At 39.5% G+C, this 27,225-nt stretch overlaps 1 long non-coding RNA gene across 1 annotated transcript; it reads left to right on the forward strand.

The window, feature by feature from the left end:
• The first annotated feature begins 575 nt into the window (after positions 1-575).
• On the forward strand, positions 576-27,010 carry LOC309635397. The gene is made up of 3 exons (XR_014248819.1): positions 576-10,044; positions 10,356-23,456; positions 23,838-27,010. It is a non-coding gene; the product is annotated as an uncharacterized lncRNA (long non-coding RNA).
• Positions 27,011-27,225: the final 215 nt, after the last annotated feature.

Raw genomic sequence — 27,225 nt, forward strand, 5'->3', positions numbered from 1 at the left:
TCCATTCATGAGATGGGGCATGAGAATTCAAGCAATTCAACTTCGCAGACATTAACTGCATCCATCCTATGTCAGCAATGAGCGAGGTTCTACTAGAAACAGCGGGAGATGTGGTACCTAGGGCTCCATGGGAAAGTGAAGCAGAGGCCATTTGTTCTGTCCTCCATCCGTGAAAGGGGGAAGGGATAGATTTTCCTGGCACCACAGTCAGACACAAGTTCTCAAATCTGGGAGAAGGGGCCAAGAAACAATTCCCTAGCTCACTAGCTCATTTAACACCCACTTTCCCTTTTTTTTAGCAGAGGCTGGCCTGCACATGACATAAAGACATTATGCAAGCAGTTTACAAAGCTGTCATATTATTCAGAGGTTTGATACTGATTATATATATAATATGTATTATATTCATTTTGAGTACCTGCTAAGGGGCACACTCTGTACCAAGTCCCTTATCTGATTTAATCCTCCCAGAAGCTCTGTGAGGCAGGAAATTTTATTATCCTCATTTTTAGAGATGAAGTGTCTGAAAAACATGGGGCTGGGGGATTGAGTGGTTAAACAACTTATCTGTACAACAAGAGTCAAACCTAGCCCTGTGTAAAGCACTCTGCTGTGCCCTTTCTTAGTTCGTTATTTCAAGGCAACAGGCTCTATTAGTGTTTGACCAGATAAAATCTGGAGTCATGTTGTTTAAGTTGACTTTACCCCCCCAGAAATAAACTCACATATATATAGTCAGTAAATTTACCATAAAGAAGCCAAGAGTATACAGTAGAGAAAGGACAGTCTCTTCGATAAACGGTATTGGAAAACTGGATATCTGCATGCAAAAGGATAAAACTGGATCACTACCTTACACACCATACACAAAAATTAATTCACAATGAATTAAAGGGACTTCCCTGGTGGTGCAGTGGTTAAGAATCCGCCTGCCAAGGCAGGGGACATGGGTTCAATCCCTGGTCCGGGAAGATCCCACATGCCACGGAGCAACTAAACCTGTGTGCCACAACTACTGAGCCTGCACTCTAGAGCCCTGAGCCACAACTACTGAGCCCATGTGGCACAACTACTGAAGCCCGTGCACCTAGAGCCTGTGCTCCGCAACAAGAGAAGCCACCACAATGAGAAGCCCAAGCACCGCAACGAAGAGTAGCCCCCACTCTCCCCAACTAGAGAAAGCCCATGCGCAGCAACAAAGACCCAACGCAGCCAAAAATAAATAAATAAAATAAATAAATTTACAAAATGGATTAAAGACTTGAACATAAGACCTGAAACCATAAAAATCCTAGAAAAAAACAGGCAGTAAGCATCTTGATATCATGATTTTTTGGATTTGACAACAGAAGCAAAGGAAATAAAAGCAAAAATAAGCGAGTTAGACTACAGCAAACTTAAAAACTTCCGCATGGCAAAGGAAGCCATCAACAAAATGAAAAGGCAACTTATGAATGGAAGAAAATATTTGCAAATTATACATCTGATAAGGGGTTGATATCCAAAATACATAAAGAACTCATACAACTCAATAGCCAAAAAAAAAAAAAAAGCATACAATCTGATTAAAAAATAGGCAGATCTAAATAGACATTTTCCCAAAGACATACAGATAACCAACAGGTACATGAAAAGATGCTCAACATCACCAATTATCAGGAAAGTGCAAATCAAAACTCCAATGAGGTATCACCTCACTCCTGTTAGAACAGCTATTATCACAAAGACAAGGAATAACAAGTGTTGGTGAGGATGTGGACAAAAAGGAATCCTTGTTCACTGTTCATGGGAATGTAAATTGGTAAAACCACTATGGAAAACAGTATGGAGTTTCCTCAAAAAATTAAAAATAGAACTACCATATGATCCAACAATTTCACTCCTTGGTATTCATCCAAAGGAAAAAAACCACCAACTTGAAAAGCTATCTGCATCCCCTTGTTCATTGCAGCATTATTTACAATAGCCAAGACTGGAAGAAACCTAGGTGCATTTCATATATATATATATATATATATATATATACATACACACACGCACACACATCAACTGTAAAAAGGAAATCTTGCCATTTGCAACAACAAGGGTGGACCTTGAAGGCATTATTCTAAGTGAAATAAGTCAGATGGAAAAAGACAAATACTGTATGATCTCACTTATATATGGAATCTAAATAATAATAATAATAATAATAAACCCTAAATTCACAGATACAGAGAGCAGATTGGTAGTTGCCAGAGGTGGAGGATGGAGGGTGAGTCAAATGGGTGAATGTGGTCAAAAGGTACAAACTTCCAGTTATAAAATAAATGAGTCATGGAGATACAATGTACAGAAAGGTAACTATAGTTAATAATATTGTATTTTATTTTTGGAAGTTGCTAAGAGAGTAGATCTTAAAAGTTCTCATCACAAGAAAAAAAATTGTAGCTATATATGGTAATGGATTTTTAACTAGACCTATTGTGGTGACCATTCACAATATATAAATATCGAATCATTATGTTGTATACCTAAAACTAATATAATGTTATGTCAATTATATCTCAATTTTTTTAAAAGTTGACTTTACCTGAATCATTCGTTTAAAAAATCTTAATTATTGAGCCATGCCTATGAACAGGCACTCTGCTGTGTGCTAGGAGAAGGGGAATATAAAGGCATGAAAGCCAAGTGCCCTAGAAGAAATTATAATTGAGTGGAAGTAGACATGGGGTGTGTGGAGATGAGGAGGAACTTGAATGAGGAAGGTCACCCAGCCTCTGTCCTCTCTACACAGCTCAGGAGGATTTGGGGAAAGTGGAGAAGATTTGGAGCAGCTGCTGTGAGGAATGTGCGAGGTTAAATAATATGTCTGGGAGAAGCAAGGAGTATTTCAGGATCCTTTCCACTCAGAATTGATGGAGCTTATTTTCTCAGATTTTCCAAAATAAAGTTCACCTCTGGCTAGAGCTCAAGTTTGAAGAATTTCAGTACAGAATTTAGTCTTGTTTCTTGAAACTTTGTGAGCACTTAAAATTTTTTAGCATGAAAATATATAATTGGTAATACTACATTAAGGAGAAGGAGGCCGAAATGCTTACTAAACTTTCATTGTCGATTATCTATTCAACTTACTATTTCTTATTGTCGCCTCACTTCTGAAATAAAGAAACAATGAAGTAAGAAACATTTTCAAAGCCAAAGTTGAAATTATATGACAAACCTAAATTTAGGGACATTTGTGTTTGTATTTTCAAGATATGTGGGCTTATTGCCCTAATCCTTACATTTTTAACAATGTCATCTGCTTGCTTTGTGTTTCTTCAAAATTTGTAGACATTTTCTGGCTCCACTGGGATGTTTTCAGTTCTGCTCTATTCCACTTAAAATATTTTGTTAAATTATCTCATTGCATTTTATGTTTAGAAATCCTCTCTTTGAGACATTCCATCTTGCTTCTGCCGAGGGAGGTAAATCTGGTGAGTTGAGTGTTAATTACTAAATGGAATTTCTTCAGATTCAAATCTTCCCCCACCCACTTTGCCTCAGAGCAGGTAGAAAATGTTGCTCTGGAAAAATTACAGGATAAATATCTCTAAATCCATATCTCTAAATGGGCTTAATAACCAAGCCCATAACCAGTGTATTTTTCCAGAGTGACTTTCAAAAACCATATATAAGTTCATTATTAAAGCTGTAAACAAGGGGAAAAACTCCCAAAATAGGAAACACAAATAAATATATGAAAAAATTTCAACCTTACTACAAATAAAGAAAAGTACCTTAACAGAGCAATGAGTCCTTTTAACTTTAAGTTAAAGTTCTGGTTTTTTGCTTTTTTTTTTTTTTTTTTAATGACAATATTCAAGATTGGCAAGAGGGTTCAAATTGCCAGATGGCACCATGGTTGGGAGTATAAACTGGTAAAATCTTTTTGAAAATAAATCCAGGGACTTCCCTAGTGGTCCAGTGGTAAGACTCCGTGGTCCCACTGCAGGGGGCGCAGGTTCGATCCCTGGTTGGGGACTAAGATCCCACATGCTGCGAGGCGCCGCTAAAAAAATATTTTTAATTTTAAAAATAAATATGCAGTATGTATTATACCCTGTGGCCCAGTAACTCTATTTCTAGGAGTCTTTCCTAAGAAAGTAATCTGAACACAGAAAAAAAAAAATCTTTACACGAAGATATTTCATTTTATAATTTATAATAATAAAAATGTAAATAACTATTTCCTTATTCGAGTATATTAGGCTTTTTAATTTATTTATTATTATTATTATTATTATTTTTTTTTTTGGCTGCGCTGCATGGTTTGCGGGATCTTAGTTCCCTGAGCAGGGATTGAACCCGGACCATGGCAGTGAAAGCACCAAATCCTAACCACTGGACCGCCAGGGAACTCCCAATATTAATTGTTTTTTTTTTTTAAGCTATATTCGTAGATTAGAATCTTATACATTTTTTCACAATTATGTTTATAAAGATAGAAATAAGGGAAAATAATTGTGGTATAATACTAAATGGAAAAGCAAGGGAGTGCATATATATAAGTAAATATGAGTAAAAACACATAAAATCTATATATACATATACATATAAGTATATATACATACATGTCCTTTCTGTAAAACGACTAGACAGACGATCTCTGAGTCCCCAAGTGTGAGTCTATAAAGTGAATATTACCAGTGTGCTGTCATCACATAAGTCATGACTCTCTGGAAACTAGAGTTACGGGGTCAGTAACACTAACCCCTTGTAGTAGGTCAGATTCCCTAGAAGCAGAGCCTGGGAAAGGGATGAGGGTGTGTGATTTACTGGGGACATGCTCTTCAGGAAAATCCTGTGAGAGCCTGAGAGAAATAGACGAGGGAGGAGAGAGGCAAGCCAGGATAGGGTTTCAGGGAAAGTCTAGTCTCCACCTGACCCAGAGGTGCTCTGGAGCACCTACCACACCACAGCACTGAAGGTGGCTGGAATCCCAAGAGCAGCTCTGGGTGGGTGGGGCAGAGTGGAATCACTGACCTGCCAAGTTCACAGCAGCTGGGCTCCGGGTGCCACAGCAAAGGGGATATGGACTGGCCCCATTGTGTCCACCAGGCCATCTAGGGCCATTGTGAGGATTAAATGAGGTCACTGTTGTGGACCCACAAGACCCATCAAGGAACAGTAGCTTTTCTTTTTTTTAATGTTAACCAGCTACTGATTTTTAAAGAACACACCTATGTTTAAATACATACACAAATCTGACTCTTCGAGTGGGAATGCAGCTGCAATGCAAAAGCTCAATTACAGAGTGTCCCCTTCCCCAACAGTCACCATCTACTGTTTCCACATGCTTTGGTCACCTGGCTCCCTGGCTGGTTGCAAATGTATGGAAAACAGCAGTGAGGAAACAGGGTTGAGCCCTCCCTATAGTCTTGGTGGCCTTGATTTCTCTAGACCATGTCTTCCTCCTGGGTAAAATTAAATCAATGAAGTGTCCTTAATCTGGGCCAGGATATCTCCAGGAATTGTACTGACAATTCCATGCAGTTTTCTGGGATTAAAATGTATACCTTTCATCAGATTCTTTAAGGAGAGAGTGACCCAAGAAATCCAACTTCCAATCTTCCTTCCCCTCCAGCACTCTCATTATGTATGTGAGAAGAGACTTAAGTCAAAGGAGGAAATTAAACATAAAATTCTTTGTTCTGGTTTTACAAATACAGTCAATTAGAAGAAGGATTCATCTTCCCTCCAGCCCTGTTCAGATTTAGGAAAATTAAAGGCAGCTACAAGTTCACCACTGCTCTGTGAGATGGGCTTTACCTTCATTGCACAGAGGAGGAAACTGAGGCACTCCTGAGGTTACTCATCCAAAGGCCAACAGCACCCCCTTGTGGTTTAGATCTAGATGGTCAAGACATTGTGGTTTTCAAACGCCTTTGGGTATATTTTAAAATATTTTAAAAAAGATATATACTTTTTTTTTCTCTTTCAAAAGTGATACTTCAAAAATTCAACAACATATAAAGGTGTAAAAATATAAATGGAAGGCTCAGCTCCCCAATTTACCTCCCTAGATGCTAAGTAGTAGACTGGATTCTTTTTTATATAGATACATACAGATTTGTTTGTTTGATTGAGTTTTACAAAAATGGCATCATATTAAACACGCTGTTCTCCAACTTCTGTCCAGACAGGGTATCACGGACATTTTCCATGTCAGAGCATAAAGATTACACCTCACTCTTTTGAAAACTGTAGTAAAAACAACCTACACATATATTAAATACTACTAATATGTTAATTTGAACCACTAGGCTAAATTGTTTCTGTGAACCATGTGGAATGAGACTTCTTCCATCTTGGAGCAATTATTCAAACTTCTTATAAACTAATTATGGAGGTTGTAGCTCTGCACTGTTCAAAAAAATTCAGGAACGTTTCAGGACCACATGACTCATATGAAATTGTGAGCACGCTCTCACAGCCCAGGGAGCTTCCCTCCATTAAACGTCCAGCAAGATTTGGGTCCACCTACTTTGCATAGGTGCTCATCACATCATAACTATAAACTGTGCAATAGCAAGAGTTGCCTTACTAGCTGCTTTACCATGATTGTATTATATTACATAAAGGCTTAGCTCTTATAATTTTGGTGTCTTGCCTGTCTAACTCTGTATACTTAAAATAGAGTTTTTATAAGTTTTGGACATTTATGTTTAGCTTTTAATTTTATAAATGTTATTATATTTTGGTAGAGGTGAAATAAGTAACCTAAGAACTAGAAGCCAAATGATAGATAGACAGGCAGACATAGATATAGATGTTTAATTATTTAACAAATCCTATTAAAAACAGCTTCAAATTGAGCTAACCAAGCTCAGTTTGGCAAGGCATAAACACAATTATACCAGTCTTACAATGTAAATAAAATTCCAGGGGTGAAATTTTATATGTAATATTCTTTTATTCAACCTATAAAACAAATGAAACGGGATGGTTTTGAAACTTTAAGCAAACGTTTGATGGACACAGGCACTGAGTATGAATATTTTCAAAATGCCTTGTTTGAACATCTCATAATGTTACAATATACATCTGAAAAGTGTGTTAAACCAAAGAACAGTATGGCATGGTGGTTAGTGGTTCCAGCTCTGAAGTCAGGTCAACCCAAGTTTGAATCCTACCTTCATCATTAGCTAGATGACCTTGAGCAAGTAACATCACCTTTCTGAACCTCAGTTTCCTCATCTATGAAATGGGTTTATTAGTTTCCAAATAACAGAGATGTTGCAAGAATTATGAGCTTGTGGCAGTAAAGAGTTTAGCATAATGCCTAATGCTGAGTAAGTATTAAGAATTATTATGTTTTACACAAAGGAGAAGCAAAAGCCACTTGGGATCAAGATGAAGGATGCGCTTCTCAGATGTCTTCCTGAACCACAAGTAGCTTGTCAGGACCTCCTTGTCCCACCTACCTAACTCCTGCATACTGTGCTCTTAGCCACTTCACTGCATGAGCTCACAGTGAGTATCCATTTCCAAGCAGGGAGATGCCCTCCATCAAATCTATTTCTCTTCTTTTCTGAAATTTGCATGGAAAAGGGAAAGAAGGCTTTTTTTTTCAAAGAGTTCTTAAAGTTAAGTACAAGAGAAGGCAAACGTTAACAGAGGAAAGCCTCCTGCTGTTGGCCACTGAGAAAAGCCATCAGAGGGGCTTTGATGTCAACCTGATCTGAAGGAAAAGCTTTGTTTCCCAGCTAAAATTCACAGTGAATTTATTTTGTCTTCTTTTTTCATGAAAGTAATATGTATACTTTATAAAGAAAAAAAATTGCACAGTTCAGAGAAATAAAACATTAAGTTTCCTGTTCCCAGACACCTCCAGTCCTGGTTCCTTGCTCCATTTAAACTACCGGTTTCTGCCTTCGGGGTCATCTCCATCGGAGATGGGACCGAATGGAATAATCTCATTCAAGTGTTTGCAAAGTCTGGTGCCATGATATGCTGCACCAAAGGGAACAAGAAGATTCCATGTCTTTCTGGTTAAGACCAGTGTCAGCACAAGGAATTAGCAAACAGCATCCTAGCAGAATTTGGAATGGAATTTGGAAAATGGAATTCTGGAATAAATAACCAGACCATGGTCAAAAGGGCCAGCAGGCCCAGAGCGACTGGGGTTGGCTTTTCTGTTTACCCCTTACCTCAGCCACCCCGAAGTCCCTGGGTAGAGCCAAACAGAGGACCATCATAAACTGGACCAATGCCCACAAATGATCCAAGGAGCAAGGCTTGGAAACCAGGCTAGGAACCAAATCTCTTTCCATCACAGTGATGTACCTGGGATGGTGACAGAATGAACCTGGCCCTGAATGGTCCAGACCTGGCTCCCAGACAGATCCCTTGAGAAGAAAAATAGGAGAGAGTCCACCTGGTGAGATGAAGGATTCCTTTAGCCAAGCCAGCCACCTGCATACTGGGAATAAATCAGGACTCTGCTCTTCTTCTCATAGATATGCCAGCCAACTTGTGGCTTACCTAGGAGGAATTTGGAAGCTGATTAAGGAAGGAAAGCAATCCAAGTTTACTTCATTATGGTCAGATGCCAACAAAATCTAGATTATCATTATGTATTTATACCCACAAAGGGAACAACTTGGCATGGATTGCAAAGTATTTAATTATAATTTAGACATCTCATGTCATTCAATGTTTTGTTTTATTATGGCTTTATTTATTGACATGCCATCTTGACCACAGAAAATTCTAAGTTCCTACCAGTCCTTCACTGACCTCCTGTATTGTAAGGAAAAATAATAATTAGCTGTACAGGAAAAAAAAAAAAAGGATTCACTTTCATAAGTAGCTTACATGTGATGTTGTAAGAATAGTGAAACTAGAGGAGGAAAGGAGTATCGCCTTAAACACACAAGCTCTTGGAAGCTTCTCTACTTTCTCAAAGGCTCTTCTCCCTACCTCCGAGTTAGCCTTTCAGACTCACCCCTCTTTTAAGCCTTTCACTTCCAGTTAGAATGAGTTTCTCCTTCTTTTCTACTTCTGGAGTAGCCTGTTCTTATTCAAATAATTGTATGAGCGATGTGTTCTAATTATTAGTTTAACTGTCTGTCTCTCCTATTGGTCAATGAGCTCGCCAGAGGGCAAAAGACTGTAAGAAATTGCTTTCCTCATTATGGTACATCACACAGGGAAGTACTATGCTGCAGTCAAAGAGAATAAGGAATCATCAGGTATCAGGGATGTGAAAATCAAAGCTACAGTATGATACCACTTCATATCCACTAGGATACCTGTAGTTAAAAAGATGATAACAAGTGTTGGCAAGAACTTGGAGAAATTGGGACCCTCATATATTACTTACGGGATTGTAAAACAGAGCAGCCACTGTGGAAAATAGTCTGGCAGTTCCTCAAAAAGTAAACATAGAGTTACCATATGATTCAGCAATTGCACCCCTAGGTATATGGCCAAGAGAACCGAAAACATTTGTCCATACAAATCTTGCACATACACGTTCATAACAGCACTATTCATAACAGCCAAAAACGTGGAAACAACTCAAGTGTTCATAAACTGAAGAATGGAGCAACAAAATGTGGTATTTCTATACAATGAAATATTATTTGGCAATAAAAAGAAAGTACTGATACATGATACAACATAGATGAACCTTGAAAACATTGTGATAAACGAAAGAGGCCAGTCTCAAAGGACTATACATTGCATGGTTCTATTTACATGAAAGAATAAGCAAAGCTATAGAGAAAGAAAATAGATTGGCGGTTTCTTAGGGTTGGTGGAATTGGGGGGAATGGTGAGTGACTGTTAAAGGGTACAGGGTTTCTTTTTGGGGTGATGCAATGTTCTAAAATGGATTGTGGTGATGGTTGCACAACTTCGTGAATATACTAAAAACCATTGAATTGTACCCTCTGAATGGGTGAACTGCATGGTATGTGAATTATATCTCAATAAAACTGTTACTAAAAAAATAAGGAAGAGCTCTTTAACACTGAAAGGTGTAATTCTAGTATATACAGTTTAAAAAGCAAGGTGCAATTTATAAATTTATTTATTTATTAATTTTTGGCTATGCTGGGTCTTCGTTGTGGTGCGCGGACTTCTCATTGTCGTGGCCTCTCCTGTTGGGAAGCACGGGCTCTAGACGCGCAGGCTTCAGTAGTTGTGGCACGTGGGCTCAGCAGCTGTGGCCCGCAGGCTCTAGAGCGCAGGCTCAGCAGTTGTGGCGCACGGGCTTAGCTACTCCGCGGCATGTGGGATCTTCCCAGACCAGGGATTGAACCCTTGTCCCCTGCATTGGCAGGCAGACTCCCAACCACTGTGCCACCAGGGAAGCCCGCAAGGTGCAATTTAATAATACACGTGTGAGAAACAAGGTAGATAAAACTATGCATGCACTAGTTTATTTTTGCAAAAAGAATTATAAGAAGGATAAACTAGAAATTAATGATAATGTCCCCTACAGAGGGAGAGTGGGAAAGGCGGGAGGGGAGGTAGTGACACTTCCCTGAGTACACCTTTTTGTATAGTTTTGATTTTTGGAACCATGTTAATGTTCTTACATATTCAAAAATTAAATCAACAGCATTTCATTACATGTGACTTATTTCAAAAATGAAAAGATTCCACGAGTCTATACTTACACTAAAACAAACAGACAAAAATAAAGGAATAGAGTGAGAGAGGAAGTTCTTATTTACAGAAGAATGCTAACTGAAAAATATATGAGAAACACCAGAATTTTAAAAATCAACACTTGTCAACCACCATCTTATTAATTGATTCAGGAAAGCATCATCAATAGTTGCTAAATTTACTGGGGAAAAATTGTTGGGGACCAGAATACTTATACAGGCTCAAAGCATCTTCTTGCAGATTACATATTAAATACAAGGGAAGAAATGGTATCTTTACCAAAATATGGCAGATAATACATTAGCCAAATGATCAAAATGAACATCACCCAAGACGGAATGAACCACATCAGATGATTCCTGCTGTGATTCACTGAAAGAAAAACACCATTCCTGTCATATTCCTGCCAAGAATGCATAATCATAACCAAGTCACAAGAAGGCACTCAGACACACCTAAAATAAAGGCCATTCTGTAAAACAATAGGCAAGCATGCTTTAAAAATGTTAATGCCATGAAAAACAGTGAAAGGCTGACAGATCATTGCAGATTAAAGGAGACTAAAGAGAAATGACAGCTAAATGCAATGTGTGGTTCCGGATTAAAACCTGGATGGGTAAAGAAAAGTGTTGTTGTATTCAATATTGGGATAGTCAGTTCCATTTGAATATAGATTACATATTAGATTAAAATATTGGATGAATATTAAATTTCCTAAATTTGACAATAAGAGACAGCCCTAATTCTAAGAAGATAATACATTTTAGTGGTAAAGGGTCTTGATCTCTTCAACTTACTCTCAAGTGTTTAATTTGAAAAAAAGAAGAATGTGTGTGTGTGTGTGTGTGTGTGTGAGAGAGAGAGAGAGAACAAATACATCAAATTGCTAATAAAAGGTGAAGTTTTCAAATTTTTAATTTATAAAGAAATTATCTCACTCCAACTCTGTATCCCCAGCACTTCCTAGCAAAATAATCTCTGCAACATAGTAGATGCCCAATAAATGTTTATTAAAGGCTTAAATTAAATGACAAAGTCCAATCAGGAATCACTGAATTGCAAGTGATAAGGTAGCCAGTTTAAATTGCCTAAGTTCTGACAAAGGAAGTCAGAAAATTTAACTGTAAACTCAAATGGTATACTTGTTTCAGGTATAGCTGGATCCAGAAGTTCAATCAGTGTCATCAGGATCTTCTCTCTCTCTCCGTCTCTCTCTTCCTTATTTTCCTCTATGTTGGCTTTACTCTCTCCCTTGAGATGACTCTCCTTAGGATGGACTCACATAGCTCTCTAGTTCAGCAGAAATAAAGATATTTTTGTCCAACTGTTCCATACACTTCCACTACTAAATCTCACGGAACTGACTTAAGTGATCAGAGAGGGTGAAAAATGCTGATGGGCAGATTTGAAACTTGTGTTCTCAAGTGTGACCTACATGTTTTTTGGAATGAGCAGCTTCAAATTTTTCAAAGCACAAAGACAAAGTCATGCAGAGTCCTGGAACATCATCCCTGAGAGGAGACAGGCAGCCGGGTCCTCCCTTCTGCCCTTGTCCCCTTTGATTAGCTTCTCTTTGAGCCTCATGGCACGAAACTGACAGACACCACAAAGTCCACACGGTGGATCTCCAAAGTCCAAGCTATTTATTCTCTAAGGTTAATTAACCTACGTTTCAAAATAAAATGTTGTAGTATGAAATTCCAAGTAAAGAAAGTTCCACTAATCTTTTCTGAAGAGCAGTGATAAGAAGTGATGACTTCCTCTAACAGGCTCCATTCCACTGGTCATGATGAAATCCATTTACTCAATCCAGCAGTGGACATTTTTAGACACTTAGTTCAAGATCACTTAGGGGAGACCTTGTGAAATTCCAAGAAGCAGAAAACATGGTCTCTGCTGGCAAGAAGCTCCCATTTTAGTGAAGGAGAGAGTTTACACACTGGAGACATTCACTAGGGATCTGTCCTAGCCTGTAGGTGCCAGAGGTGTGATGAAGCTTCAAGTTCCCTGCAAGTTCTGTGGATTCAAGGGTAAGGAGCCATCAGGGACGATTAGAAGGGGAGCTCAACAAAGGTAGGGCCTCTTTCCTGTCCAATTCCCTGATATGTCCCCACGCCTGGAAGAGTGTCAGGCACATAATAAGCATCAATAAAGATGACTTAAATGAAAAATGGGCTGAGGAAGCCCAGAAAGGTCATCAGAGAAGGTCGGAGGGAAAGTGACGACTGAGTAAGACTTAACGAGGATGGATGGTGGCAGGGAGGGGATTTAGGGAGGATGGGGACACACTCCAGCCCTGGCAAGACATGGGGTAGCTGCAGGATGGGGCCAAGCCAGGTCACACCAGTGGAACCAGTGATGCACACTTGCACAGAAGGGGGGCCTGCTGAGCTGCAGATGGGAGAGAGGGCAGTGGTCACAAATCAGCAGCCCACGGCTATGTAAGCTGGCGGACATGCTTTCTTTGACTTCCCCAGGGTTTAAAAAATTGAGAAATCTTATATCGCATCCAGACTTCTGTCTTGTCTTGAAAACTCAGGAGATCTGGCAACACTGAGCCCACGTTCTCACGTGGTGACAACTGGCTGGAGCTGAGGAGCCTCACAGAGAGCACGTCCTCTGCAGCTCACGACAGCCCTCTCCACTCCCGGTTGTCTTATAACCAGGCCAAGCCTATCCTTTACGTGGCCATGGGCTCTATGGCATTTGAGCCTGTGACAAGCATAGGCGGACTGTGTATTCCCCGAAGTTACCTCTGAAAACACACGTGGCGCCTTCACCTTCCTTTTTGAATCTTTCTGTGTTGTGTTCTGTTCTCAACAAAATTTTAAGTAAAATTTAAAATATTTTAGAAAGAAGGCACTCAGAAGTCTGGCAAAACTAAGCTTATGCTTGAAAACTATAAAATAAAGAGGTGTAATCAAATGTTTTGCCACAATTTGCATCAAGGAAGTCCCATAATCCTGCATTAATTAGACGACTTCAGTGGCAAAAGCTATTGCTTATTCCCACTCCCTCCCCTTTTATCCCCACCAGCAATGTCCTAGCACTACGACCTCTTTAAGGACATTGGTATGAATATTTCTGCCATCTTCCCTCTCTAGTATTTTCAGAAACTTAACACATGCTGGACGTGGCAGGTGCAATTCTAATTTTAATATGTGTGGGAGTCCGCCTAGCCCACTATTCCAGAAGGGCTTTGGGAATTGTATCAGAGCATCAAGCTGGTTGGAGCATTATGCTGTCTGAACAGCAGTCCGTGTGGGCATACGTCTATGGAGTGCAGGCCCCCCTCTAGCCAGTTAAACCCCTGTGAGCTAGGAGTGATTAGAAAAGAAAAAAAAAAATCAGCACCTGTTCCAGCTTTGGCAAGAACCCTAAAATAGAGCAACCATTTCTCATAAAAGCTGCACTTCAGTATTTGCAGCTGCTTGCTTCCTTATCAAAAATCAATTTCTGTCTATTATATAAGATACATATATAGGATGGCCTTTCCCCCTTTTTGGTTTACCACTTTTCTTCTTGACCAAAGGAATCTTTCTGAGCACTTTTGTATAGATTTGGAGTCAGTGGGAAAGTTTTCTTTTTTCCACCAAAATCCACTGACCCCCTAAAAAGGAATCCATTAAAAAAATTTTTTTAAGTTAGTCACTTTAAAAAGTAAGCGTAGGGCTTACTGTTCTTTGTTTTCATTTTCCTTTCTCATGCAGCCTACAAGAGAATGAATGAAAAAATAAACATAAGAACATAAAACCTCATTCAGTAAGTACATCAGTCAGTAAAAACAGGTTTCAGTTTAGTATAATAATACACATGGAGAGAGACAGAGAAAATGAGACAGCAGGAAAAGGGCCAAAGGAAGGGGGAAAGAGGATTAGAGAGGTCATGAGAGAGAGAAGTGTACTCCGAGGTGGGAGGGGAAAAACCAAAAGTCATTGATTCCTTATTCAGACCACTCCCCAGGCTCCCAACAACCTTAGTCCGCAAACTCATCTTACATGCGAACTGAGCCAATGCCACAGCTCCTAACCCTGGCTCCATGAGCCTCCAGCACAGCTAGTCTATTCAGTTTGGTCCCTGATGCTACGGATCCAACCCCTGAGACCCACTGATAAAACCAGCTACAGCATCTTTTTTTCCCAAACTTATCTCAATCCCCTTAAGAACAATGAGCACACTGAGGGTAGAAATCTCCCACAATAGATGATTTGCCTCAATGATCCAGATCTTTTTCTAGAGCACATGATTTTATTGGTTGCATTTGGAATAGCTCATTTGTAGGAGCCTGGAAAAAAAATACATACCTAGCACCTTATAAACTCATCCATTCAACTGGCGTTTCCTGATTTCCTATTGAATGTCATCTATGATAGTAAGAACGACTGACTCAAGGGCATTTCTCACCTCCTGCAACGTAATTCTCTAGTATACAGACTACTTATTCTTTCAAAATGTCTTGTACTCAGCCACGTTATTTCTTTTATTTGAGTAAATGCAATTTGCAAGTTGTCAACAGTGAAGTTAGCTAAGCAAAGTGAAAAGGCCAAAAAGAAATCTATTCCTTAAACTTCACCCACAGAAATAGGATACTTTAGAATATGCATTTTTTAATAGTTTGATTTGAAATGTGGAGGAAGGGAGTTATTTCATCATTAAAGAAAATAAATCTCATCACTTCCTCCCTCCACCCGTTCTTGCCGCCACTGATTTTGCAGTGTCTCTTGGTAAAAAGCACAAGCAAAGAGAGCAGAAGTTAAGGACAGATAAATGGATTCTGAAGTCTGTGCACTCAGTAACTTATCTTCCCTCCATCTATCCTTTGATTTAGGCAAGGACTCAGAAGTCAGTTTCCACTGCTCATCTCTACCACTGGCCTTGAGTTATATCAGATAGAAACTTCCAGTTATATCAGATCATCCTTTTATGGCCTGGCATTCTTACTATCAAATATAGTTACTGGTTAATCTGATGGCTATCTCTTCTCATGTGGAAAGTTTTCTATAAAACCAGATGAAATTATGTCAGATCTAGCCTCAGAGTTCCAAGCTCTTCCCTAACTTCTAGTTCTGACAGTACAGACTAAGCAATGCTCTCAGCAGGCTTGGGTAAGAGACCCCGCTACCCCCACCTGTGGTTCCACTTACGTTCTGAACTTTAAGCCTAGAAGTGAAGCCAGAAGTTCCTTTGAATACTGTTGTGAAATGAGTTAATTTTCTGATCTATGATAAGGATAGCAGTGTGATTTGTCTAGAAATCATGTCATGCCTCCACTCAAAAGCCTCCAGTACCTGCCCATTTCACTCAGGGAAAAGCCACAGTTCTTCGGAGGCCAGCAAATCCCACCAACACATCCCCACCCCATCCTATTAATCATCTAGCCTCCTCTTCTACCATCTCCCCTTTGCTCTCTCCAACTGCCACATGATGTTCCTCTAACATCTCAATCTTTTACTCACCACAGGGCCTTTGCATTTGCTGTCCCCTCTGCCTGAGACGTTCTTCCCCCAGATAGCCACAGGCTCACTCCCTCAGTTTCTTGAGGTCTCCACTCAAATGTCACATTATCAACGAGACGTTCCTTGACCAAATTCCCTAAAAGAGCAGCAGCCCACTCTCACCCTAGTACTTTCCATATTTATTTTAAAAACAGCTTTATTGAGATAAAACTCACCTCCTACACAATTCACTCATTTAAAGTGTACAATTCAGTGACTTTTAATATATTCACAGACTTGTGCAACCATCATCATTATCAATTCTAGAGTATTTTCCTTGCTCCCCAAAGAAATTCTGCACATTTTAGCCATCACTTCTCAGTCACCCTAACTTCCCAGACCTAGGCAACCACTAATCTACTTTCTGTCTCTAAATTATTTGCTTATTTTGGACTTTTCATATAAATGGAATTATACAATATGTAGTCCTCTGTGACTGGTTTCTTAGCATAATTTTTGTTGTTGTTTTTATTGCAGTATAGTTGATTTACAATGTTGTGTTAGTAGCATAATGTTTTTGAAGTTCATCCACATTGTACTATGTATCAGTACTTCATTCCTTCTTATTACCAGATAATATTCCACTGTATGGATGTACCACATTTTATTGCTCCATTCATCAGTTGATGGATATTTGGCTTATTTCCACTTCTTGGTTATTGTGAGTAATGCTGTTAAGAACATTTGGTACAAGTTTTTGTGTGGACATATGTTATCATTTCTTTTGAGTATACACCTAGGAGTGAATCCACATCGTTTTTATCCTTCTTTATTTGAGAACTTATTACCATCTGATATAACATATGTTTACTTTCTTTTTTTATTGCCTGCCTTTCTCCCACTAGAATATTAGCTCCCCAAAGGCAGGATTTTGGTCTGTTTTGTTCACTGCTTAGAACAGTGCCTGGCACAGTAGCATACAATAAATATATGCTGTATGAATGAAAGAATGCTAAATTATTGGGGCAAACTGAGGGGGGAAACCTATTAAGTCAGTAAGCTGATTGTGTATACATTAAAAGTCAATTTGTGGGAAGAGGTTTGCAATGACAACTTGCAGGGAAGTAAGAAAATTTCCAGAGTTGCCACTAGCCAATGCCTTAGTCAAGTGACCTTTCCTTTCTTTCTTTCCTTTTTTTTTTTTTTTAAAGCTGTGTGATTCTGGTTTTTTTACAATTTTTTGGCCATACTATGTGGCATGTGGGATCTTAGTTCCCCGACCAGGGATTGAACCTGTGCCTCCTGCATTGGAAGTGCAGAGTCTAAACCACTGGACCACCAAGCAAGTCCCAAGTGACCTTTCTTGAGGTCAGTTCCTCCTTTGTAAAATGTCAGGACTGAACCAATGTTCCTGGCTCCTTCCAGCTCCATATGCCATAATATAACTTAAAAATTAACAAATGACTTGATTTGCTCATACATATATTTATCTTTCATTCATTCAACAAATATTTATTAAGTGCCTTCATAAGCCAGATGTCTTATTTGGCATATCAACATTTACAATTTACAACATTTACAACAATATACAACATTTACAATCAAACATTTACAATTATTTGGATAATAATTACACCTTTGCTGATTTAAATTTCTTATTTGTGTCCAGAAATACAGCTGAGTTGGGCTTTAAATGAAAACCATCTCTTAATTATTTTAATTTTCTAAGACATAGGCAGGAACTGAAAGACCAAAAAAAAAAAAATCAGTATCAACATACATTTATTATTATTTCTTATTTTAGTGTCTTCCAATTTCACACAGATACAAAATGCATCCATTATCAGAAATAGAGAATCAGTGCGGTGGACTGACCGGCTGTGGCTTTTGTGTAGAGGACTACAGTCTGCATTCCAAGCCCTCCCCATCAGCACTTCCTACCTCTTCTCGTGCTTTTCAAAGTGCCCATAGACTGAAAGTTTGCCTGACATGAGACAAGCTTCTCTATCATTTCTTTATCCATCTAGTTTGTTCCTTGACTTAACACAATTCCTCAAATGTTGGGGGACAGAGAGAGTGGGACAGTTAAAAAGCCTTTTTTGACTCCTAATTAACATTGTGTTCATGGGCAAGCCACACATTTTGTCTCCCTTGTACCTCAGTTTTCTCCTCAGTAAGATAATGGGTTTTAAGTTTAGACCCTGGTCTTTTCCAGGTTGAACTTGAGCATATGTAGAAGTAGAGCAATCCAAAGTAGTCAAGAAGCCAAAGGAATAAGAGGTTCTATTGTACAAAGGCGAGATAGTGCTTACAAAATCATTGGCTATGTTCCTGGACCAAATACCACAAAATGTACTTTGTCAGGAATATTTTCTATGATTAAGTCCCAGGGACAGTTTTATATCATCTGTCTACTGTATAATTTTAAGAAAGCATTTTGGGAGAGCAAAGTGGACCTGGGAAGAAATACACAAATTCAACAAATGTTTGTTTGCCTATGACATGCCAGCCTGAAAGCTGTTCTCATCCAACCTGTACTGGGTCTCCATGAAATAGATATTACTGGCATGCTCTGTTTTATAAATGAGGAAACAGGCTCTGAGATGTAAAACAATTACCTTGGCTAGGATGATACAAGTGATACACAGATGATACATAGATACGAAGCCTGTGGGCCCCCAAAGACTTGACACCCTTTTCACCCTGTAAAAACCACTCCAGGGCTTCCCTGGTGGCGCAGTGGTTGAGAGTCTGCCTGCCAATGCAGGGGACACAGGTTCGAGCCCTGGTCTGGGAAGATCCCACATGCCGCGGAGCAACTGGGCCCGTGAGCCACAACTACTGAGCCTGTGCGTCTGGAGCCTGTGCTCCGCAACAAGAGAGGCCGCGATAGTGAGAGGCCCGCGCACCGCGATGAAGAGTGGCCCCCGCTTGCCGCAACTAGAGAAAGCCCTCACACAGAAACGAAGACCCAACACAGCCATAAAGAAAGAAAGAAAGTCTTTCAAAAAAAACCACTCCAATTGTTTACTTTACATTCATGATGGATCTAGGATGTTATTTTTGCATATGAAGTGTACAATATGTATTAGAGATAATAGATGATAATAATTACAATTCCTTTCAGAACCAAAAAAGAGGATATTTTATCCTCCTGCAACCAGAAAATTTTGTGGAAACTTGAAAATTTTGACCAAATTCCATTATTTTCAATTACCAAATAGAAATCAAAGGGTATCTCTTTTTTTTTTTTTCTTTTTTGAGAAGTTCCACTTCTAGAAATTTATCTTGATAGTTAAACATTCACACAGGGACTTCTTTCCTGGTGGCACAGTGGATAAAACTCCACGCTCCCAATGCAGGGGGCCTGGGTTCGATCCCTGGTCAGGGAAGTAGATCCCACATGTATGCTGCAACTGAGAATTCGCATGCCACAACTAAGGAGCCCACATGTCACAACTAAGGAGCCCACTTGCCGCAGCTAAGACCCAGTGCAACCAAATGAAAATTAAAAAATAAACCTTCACACAAAAATTCATGAACAAGAACATAAATTATTATAATAACCAAAGAAAGGAGACCAATTAAATGTCTAGCAATAGTAATTATAAAGTATGACATAACTTTAGTGATAGCTATACGATGGAATACCAGGCAACTATTAAAAATCATGAGGTAGAAGAATATTTAAAATATAAAGCATTCAGTGATAGCGCATCTCTTTAAAAGAAAAACACTCTAGTGAACTTTGGAAGCTCTGAGATGCTGTTTTCAAGAAAATTTAGGTGAATAAGTTATTCACATTTCTTATGGATGTCTCTAAATGTTAAATAAATGCCCCCCCAACCCATCCATCAGAAGTGATTAATAGACAGTTCCCCTAATATAAAGACAGCAAGTAGATGATCAGGGCACTGCATATTACCTCAGTTCCTAAAGTCTAAGCTGCACAGTGTGAGGACTGTATGGGAAGAGCTGTAATCTAATCTGATCTACAGTCCTTTAATGCGATCCTGGGATACAAATCACCCTTTCAAAATAATTCTATAAAATCATACAAAAAGAAAAAAAATATGTTCCCTGAGAGCTAGTTGTATCTATTGGCCACAAACAACAGAACCAATTCTTACTATTGTAAATAATAATAATAATTAAGGAACTCTGGGAATTGAACAAAAAGCTTTAGAATGAAGCTTAGAAAAGGGCAGGAACTAGAGAGTTCAGCGGCTCTAGTTGGCAGAAGCAAAAAAGCATTACATTCTAGATAAGTAGGTTTGACTGTTTGGGGCCTTTGTAAAGCTTTTGCTGCTCTGCTCCATTCAGAGAGCACTTGAATGATTTAGTTTGGGATTTCTGCCCACACCTTGGCCAAGGGAGGGACACTTCACACACATGATGGATCTATGTTATTTCTGACTGGAGATGAGCACAGATTCCCCCAAGCCAAAGTAGGGTGCTGTTACCAGAAGAATGGAGTGGAGCCTGAGCAGGCAAAAGCAACAGATGTCCATGAACCTGAAGTCAGGAATTTGGCCTCTCCATCCCCTTGGAGGGATCTGTGACATGGGTTTGAAGCTAGAGACAGATCCAAACCATGAATAGACATGAGGATAAACCCTGGATCAAAGCTACAGCCCAGGCCAGGAAGGGGCAGGCTGGAGCCAGGGAAGGTGGATGACAGGAGAGGGCACTTGGAGTTCTGAAGGGTGAGCAGCTGTATTTTCTGATACGCACTTCATCCGGCCGCCTGCACCGAGAATGTACCACATGGTCAGTGGAATGGAATGCAGGGCAGACACCAGCCCCTCTGAAGCACACAGAAACCTGATACAACGGTTTCAGCCTAATGCATGTCCAGGCATTTTCTCTTATTTAATTCCAGCTCTTTGCAACGTCCAGCAGAATAAAATGGCCAGGCTGGGTCAGAGGGTCAGACCAGCCAAGCCAGAGTGGTCAGGCCCAAACTGCACATTAAGGTGAGATGAGGGACATTAGCTGAGGCAGAAGAAACTGCCCCATCTCCTTTCTCAAGCTGAGGTTCACCCAGCTGGCACTAGAGGGAGGTCCTGGTTTGGGTTGGAAGGTACTGGTTCTAGAGAGGGCAGAGAAGGCTACTGGGATAGATGCATGGGGTGCAGTACCATTTGGAGCAAGGACTGGAGCAGAATCAGCTGCTAAATCCAAGAGGTCAGTTTGAGATTGTGGTCAAGAATGAGGTAAGAGACCAGAAACAGGTCTGGAAACACAGTGGGAAGTAGGATGGCTTGAGAAATTTCAGGATAAGACTGCACAGCCCCAGGGACAAAAGCATTTTCTCACTGCATGCTGGTCACATGGCAGGGGGCCCAGAAACCAATCAGATCATCAGTAGCACAGGCTGGAATGGAGGAAAATGGGCAAATACCATAGGTGGATGTGGGTACCTGACCCACGGCAGGCAGGAACTGGGGGTCTAAAGGCTGGAATCCAGAATCCCAGAAGTCAGAAAACCAGCCAGGTGGGCACCAGCCAGTAAGATAGGCCTCTGATCTCAGTGATACCCTACAAGGGAGGATGCCAGGTCCTTGGACTTGGTGGTGATATTTATTAAATGTGAGCCATCTTCTAATTGGGCAAGTACAGATGCTTGAAAGAGGGATGTGTGTGCTCTACAATAAAAGCCAAATCTAATATATTTTGGAAAAAAAAAGAGAGAGAGGTGTTGTTTCTGTAAGACATTGGTTCTCAACCATGGCTGTGCCTTGGAAGCACCTGGACTATTTAATAATAGGCGGATACCTGGACACCACCAACGGAGAGTCTAATATAGTTAGTGTGGGGTGCAGCCTGGACTTTAGGAGTTTTAGACGCTCCCTGAAGTGGCTGATTCCAGTGTGCAGTCAGGGCTGAGAACTGCTGTCCTAGAGCATTGGGTCCCAACAGGCCTCCCTCAGAATGCTGGTACAGCAGGTTTTTAATGAATGCTGGGTTTCACACCCAAAAAATCTAGGCAGTAATGCATAAAGTATCCAACATTCTTTTGAAGATTTAACAAATTCTGAGAAGTTTTTCAGTAAAAATAGCATTATTCCCCCTTTATAAAATGAAATTTACACACAGTAAAATGCACAGAAATTAAGTGTGCAGTTCCTTGAGTTTCAACAAATGTATACACCCAACAGTTGGTTATCTGGATGAAGGGAATGTGGCAGTTCCTTGTACTAGCCTTGCAACTTTTCTGTAAGTTAAAAAGTATAACAAAACTAAAAGTTACTAAGAAGCATACACTTGTGTTACCATCACCCAAATCAAGATAGAGAACATTCCATCATTCCAAAAAGTTCCTTGGGCTCTTTTCCAGTTACCCCTAAACACTCCTAGAATCAATATTCTAAATGATTTCTGTTACCATAGCTTAGTTTTGCCTGATTTTGTATTTTATATAAATGGTACCATACAGTGTGTACCAAATTGTGCCTGTTTCTTACCATTGGCCTAATGTTTCTGTTGTTGTGTGAATCAGTAGCTCATGTTGTGAGGTTCATAGATATGTTGTTATGGGAATTAGTTCATTCCTATTTTAAATAAAGATGCTGGGGACTTCCCTTGTGGTCCAGTGGTTAAGAATCCGCCTTCCAATGCAGGGGACGGGGGTTCGATCCCTGGTCGGGGAACTAAGATCCCACATGCCGTGGGGCAACTAAGCCTGTGTGCCCCAACTACTGAGCTCGCGCACCTCAACTAGAGAGCCAGTGTGCCACAACGAAAGATCCCATGTGCCGCAACTAAGACCTGACGCAGCCAAATAAATAAATAAATAAACTAATGAAGTAAAAATTCTTAAAAAAAAAAAGATGCTATGAACATTCTTATACCAGTCTTTTGGTGGATATGTACTTTTATTCCTTTTGGGTGCAGCAATGTTTTCATTGACCAAAGGACTTCATATGTAAATAAGTCTGGGAAGTAATGCTGTGTGTGTGTGTGTGTGTGTGTGTGTGTGTGTGTGTGTGTGTGTGTATATCAGAATGAAGTTGTCGACTCAAAGATATCGTAGTAGACTTTGACATACGTTAGATAGAACTGTTTTCAATTAGGCTTAAAACCATAATATTCAAAACATGGAAAACTATCAAATGTCAGCTAACCCTTTGAAAATGAGCTCCTGGTCAATAACTTGAATGCCCTCTTTGTGAGTCCTTGGAGACAAGTCTTTGCCCCATTCATCTCTTTCAGCACCCAAAACAGTTCTGGGCACATACTAAATTCTCAATACAGATATTGGGTTGGCCAAAAAGTTCATTTGGGTTTTTCTGTAGCATCTTACAGAAAAACCCAAACAAACTTTTTGGCCAACCCAGTATTTTTCAATTGCAATATAGTATTTCTTAAAAGGTAAACAGGGCTTCCCTGGTGGCGCAGTGGTTGAGAATCTGCCTGCCAATGCAGGGGACACGGGTTCGAGCCCTGGTCTGGGAAGATCCCACATGCCACGGAGCAACTAGGCCCGTGAGCCACAGCTACTGAGCCTGCGCGTCTGGAGCCTGTGCTCCGCAACAAGAGAGGCCGCGACAGTGAGAGGCCCGTGCACCGCGATGAAGAGTGGCCCCCGCTCGCCGTAACTAGAGAAAGTCCTCGCACAGAAACGAAGACCCAACACAGCCAAAAATAAATAAATAAATATATAGAGTGGTTAATAGAATTTCTAAAAAAAAAAAAAAAAAATGGAGTCCCATCCAAAATAATAGCGGTGATCTATTTAAAAAAAAAAAAAAGGTAAACAGCAAAATGTTAAGTTGTTCTTTTGGTGGTCGGACTACAGGTAACTTATGTCTTCATTTTTTTAATCTCCATTTTTGTATTCTGTGGACATGAGTTACTTTTAAAATTAAAAAATATATATTTTTAAAATACTCACTGTGAAAGACTATTGTCTCCATTAGGAGAAAAAAAGGGAATGTTTAATCTCATCATTGCTTAAACATTTTCCAATTAAGTAGTTTATTTTAACATTAATACTAAGACTTCAAAGATTCTATTTGACCCTGAGAAACTAATAACTGATGGGACTAAGTGACCAGGAGCTACAGTGGGGTGTACATTTTGCTAATGTTTACAGGCAGCAAAAGCAAATAATGAAATACATAACTGAATGCTTTACAAAATGGGCCTGAAGTACTGATTAGTACTAGATGAGAACATTTGAACATTTGGTCTGCTACTTTAGTATCTAATTTACCTTCAAACATCAAATACTCAGCTTCAAAGTTGACAGTTATAGAATACTAATAGAGTTATCACATTGAGATCCCTCCACTTCAAGGAATTCTTAAAAGAAAAAGCTGGGGGGGGGATTGTTTTGTTTTGTTTGTTTGTTTGCTTGTTTTTTGTTTTTCAAATAATCTGTGGTGGCTCCAACCAAAGAATAACCAAATCTTGGGCCAGAGTATTTACTATGTTTAATCTGTCACTGGAACAGTTGTTATCTTATAAACTGTTTCAAATATTATTATATTTGTGTTTGCCTTTTTTTTTTTTTTTTTTAAGGCAGATCATACTCTAACTTGCATTAACTACAAAGACCTGCACTGCCAGACTGTGGAATCTAGAGAGGGTTCCCACAGTAAAACTTTGGATAAGGTGGTTCTCATACAGGACAATTCGTCACCATAAATGAAAATTTTGTAGCCACATGTGAGAGGTTTTCTTTTTTCCTCAGATGTTAAACAGTTTTCCCTCCTTATATTCTTATAACCAAAGCATACTTTTAAAACTAAAAAGAAAAAACAATCCAGAATGCAGTAAACTGATATGTATTTATCCGTTGTTCTGTTTTGTAGACTACACGTGGTGCCAGCATTGTTGGAATACCTTAGTGATGGCCGTTTATTTTTTCTGATTAACATGAAAAATGAAAAGAGAGGATACTTTTAGATTTGACAGAAGTATTGCAGATGATAGACTTCAGTAATTGCTCTAGCAAACCACAAAGGATTAGTTTTACAGCAAGAAACTTGGGGTAACCTGGCTAAATATTTCATTCATGTGACCAAGCAGGTTCAGGGTGGGAGGGTTGGGATCTGCTTAGCAGTGCGGGTGACTGTGGCTTAGAGGGGCTTACAGTTAATTTCTCACTCATAGCCTCAGACTGTACATGCTCTGTGCTCCACGGTGGAATCTGTGGTCCTGCCCCTCAGGTTGAGGCTATCTTAATGTGGCAAGAATAGCAGCAGTGCTGGAGTCAGCCATTTGAGAGGAGGAAGGGCTGGCCAGCTCAGGCTGCTAGGTGTACAAGGGATGGTGATGTTCCTGTCAAAAGCCCAGCCAGGATCCTTGCAAATTTCAGTTCATAAATACCCTGCGTTTAGCCAGCACTCCCTACTCTCACCCAATGGAGTAGGTGCAGGGAAGCAGAGAATCAGGAAGAAATGAGAATGTTAAGGACCTGGTGAGTGAGGAGGGCTTCAACCCAGGATATAATTTCTCTGGATCCCAGCTGAGTCCTCATGTGGGTTCAAATGAGGAATCAGAGCCTCTTCCACATTCGATTGAATACTTTTTAAATGATGGAACATTTGTGCTTTCAGCGGTTACATCTAAGTTTTGGAAGTAGCAAAGCCCATTCAGTTCTAATAAAGCTGGGCCAATAATAACTTACATTTGGAGAGTGGGTTTCATATCACAAGGTGCCGTAACAATGCCTTGTTTCATTTAATCTTCAGGACAAGCCCTGCTGTAGACACTTTTATTCTCCAATTGCAGAGGGAAAAAGTGAGGTTAAGAGAAGTTAAGGAATATGCGAAGTTACAAAACAGAGGTTGGACTTGAATTCAGATCTGATTTCAAATCTATTGCTTTTCACCCTATATCAGAGGTTCTATTTTTTTATTTAAAACATATGAAGCAGCACAATAGGGCAACCTAGCTAATTTTCATCCATACCTAATAATCTTGTGCTAAAGACAATTTAAAAAGAGGATTTCCGAAACACTTTGAGCAATGGCATCCTCAACAGAACGAGCGTGTGGTTTCCCAGGAAATAAATTCATGGTTTTCCTATCTTTCCAAACGCATGGTTGGATTTTAAAAGTCCCATTGTTTTACTGTCACTGCTGGTGACAGTAAAACAGACAGACTTTAAAATGCTTACTATATTTGCTTCCATAAAAATCATTATGCAGGAAAAAAATATTGGAGGTATAAGCTATTCAACAGCTGTGAAAAGGAAAATTGCAAAAGAACTTTAATGGTACATAAAACCAGACTTGTGAGCTACTTTATTTTTATCTGGGAAAAGAAAAAAATGCTAGCATAATAATATTTATACTGTACATCTACAAAAGGACCTCATTATACTCAGAGGTTATACTTTAGAAATTCCAAGTTAATACAGAAATATGAGGGGGATGTTCCCCTGATTCATTTTTTTCCTCCCATTTTTGGCCTTTGGTCATTTGTTCCATATGCCGCCTTTCTTTTAGTTGCAGTGACCATACGTAGGAAATCAGATTAAAATGTCCTATAGGTGCCGTCATTAATCGTTGATTGACTTGACACGCATGTGCTTTAGCAGCTCAGAGCTGATTGTTAAATAATCAAGAATTTTGCGAGTTAATTGTTAAACTGTTTGTACTTGAAATTGGCCATAGTGGGAGTATTTACACCATGGATATCGACAAACTACTCCTCCTCACCCCCACCCAAAGCTGGTTTACCAGCACAGTGCTGACCGTAGGTATGAGGAATCAGGGAGGGAGGTTGCTGTTTAGCACCTCACAAATGTTGGAAGCCACAAACTGAGTCTTCTCTGTACCAGCGGAGAAGAACAACGTGCCATCTTGTTCAGTGACTTTAGATTTGACTTACAGAGTTTTATTAAAGCTGGGAGAGTAGGGCTGCATTTAAGAATGTTCTGTGATGCCAAACAAACATTTGGAGCTACAAAAGAAATTCAATGTGCTTACAGAAGGTTGTTTAATTTACCCTCTAGTTAAAATAAGGTAAGATGGTCACTATATATTGTTAAATTGAAAAAAAAGCAAGTTATAAACTACACATAATGACCTCATGTTAATAAAGAAAAATTGTTTTAGACATGGATATTCTAGAAAAATATGCCCCAAACTGATTATCTCTTAGATGAGTGGGGAGGGAGATTAAATGT

This window comes from Balaenoptera borealis (genome assembly GCF_965194805.1).
Source record: "Balaenoptera borealis genome assembly, chromosome: 10".
NCBI classification, from domain to species: Eukaryota; Metazoa; Chordata; class Mammalia; order Artiodactyla; family Balaenopteridae; genus Balaenoptera; species Balaenoptera borealis.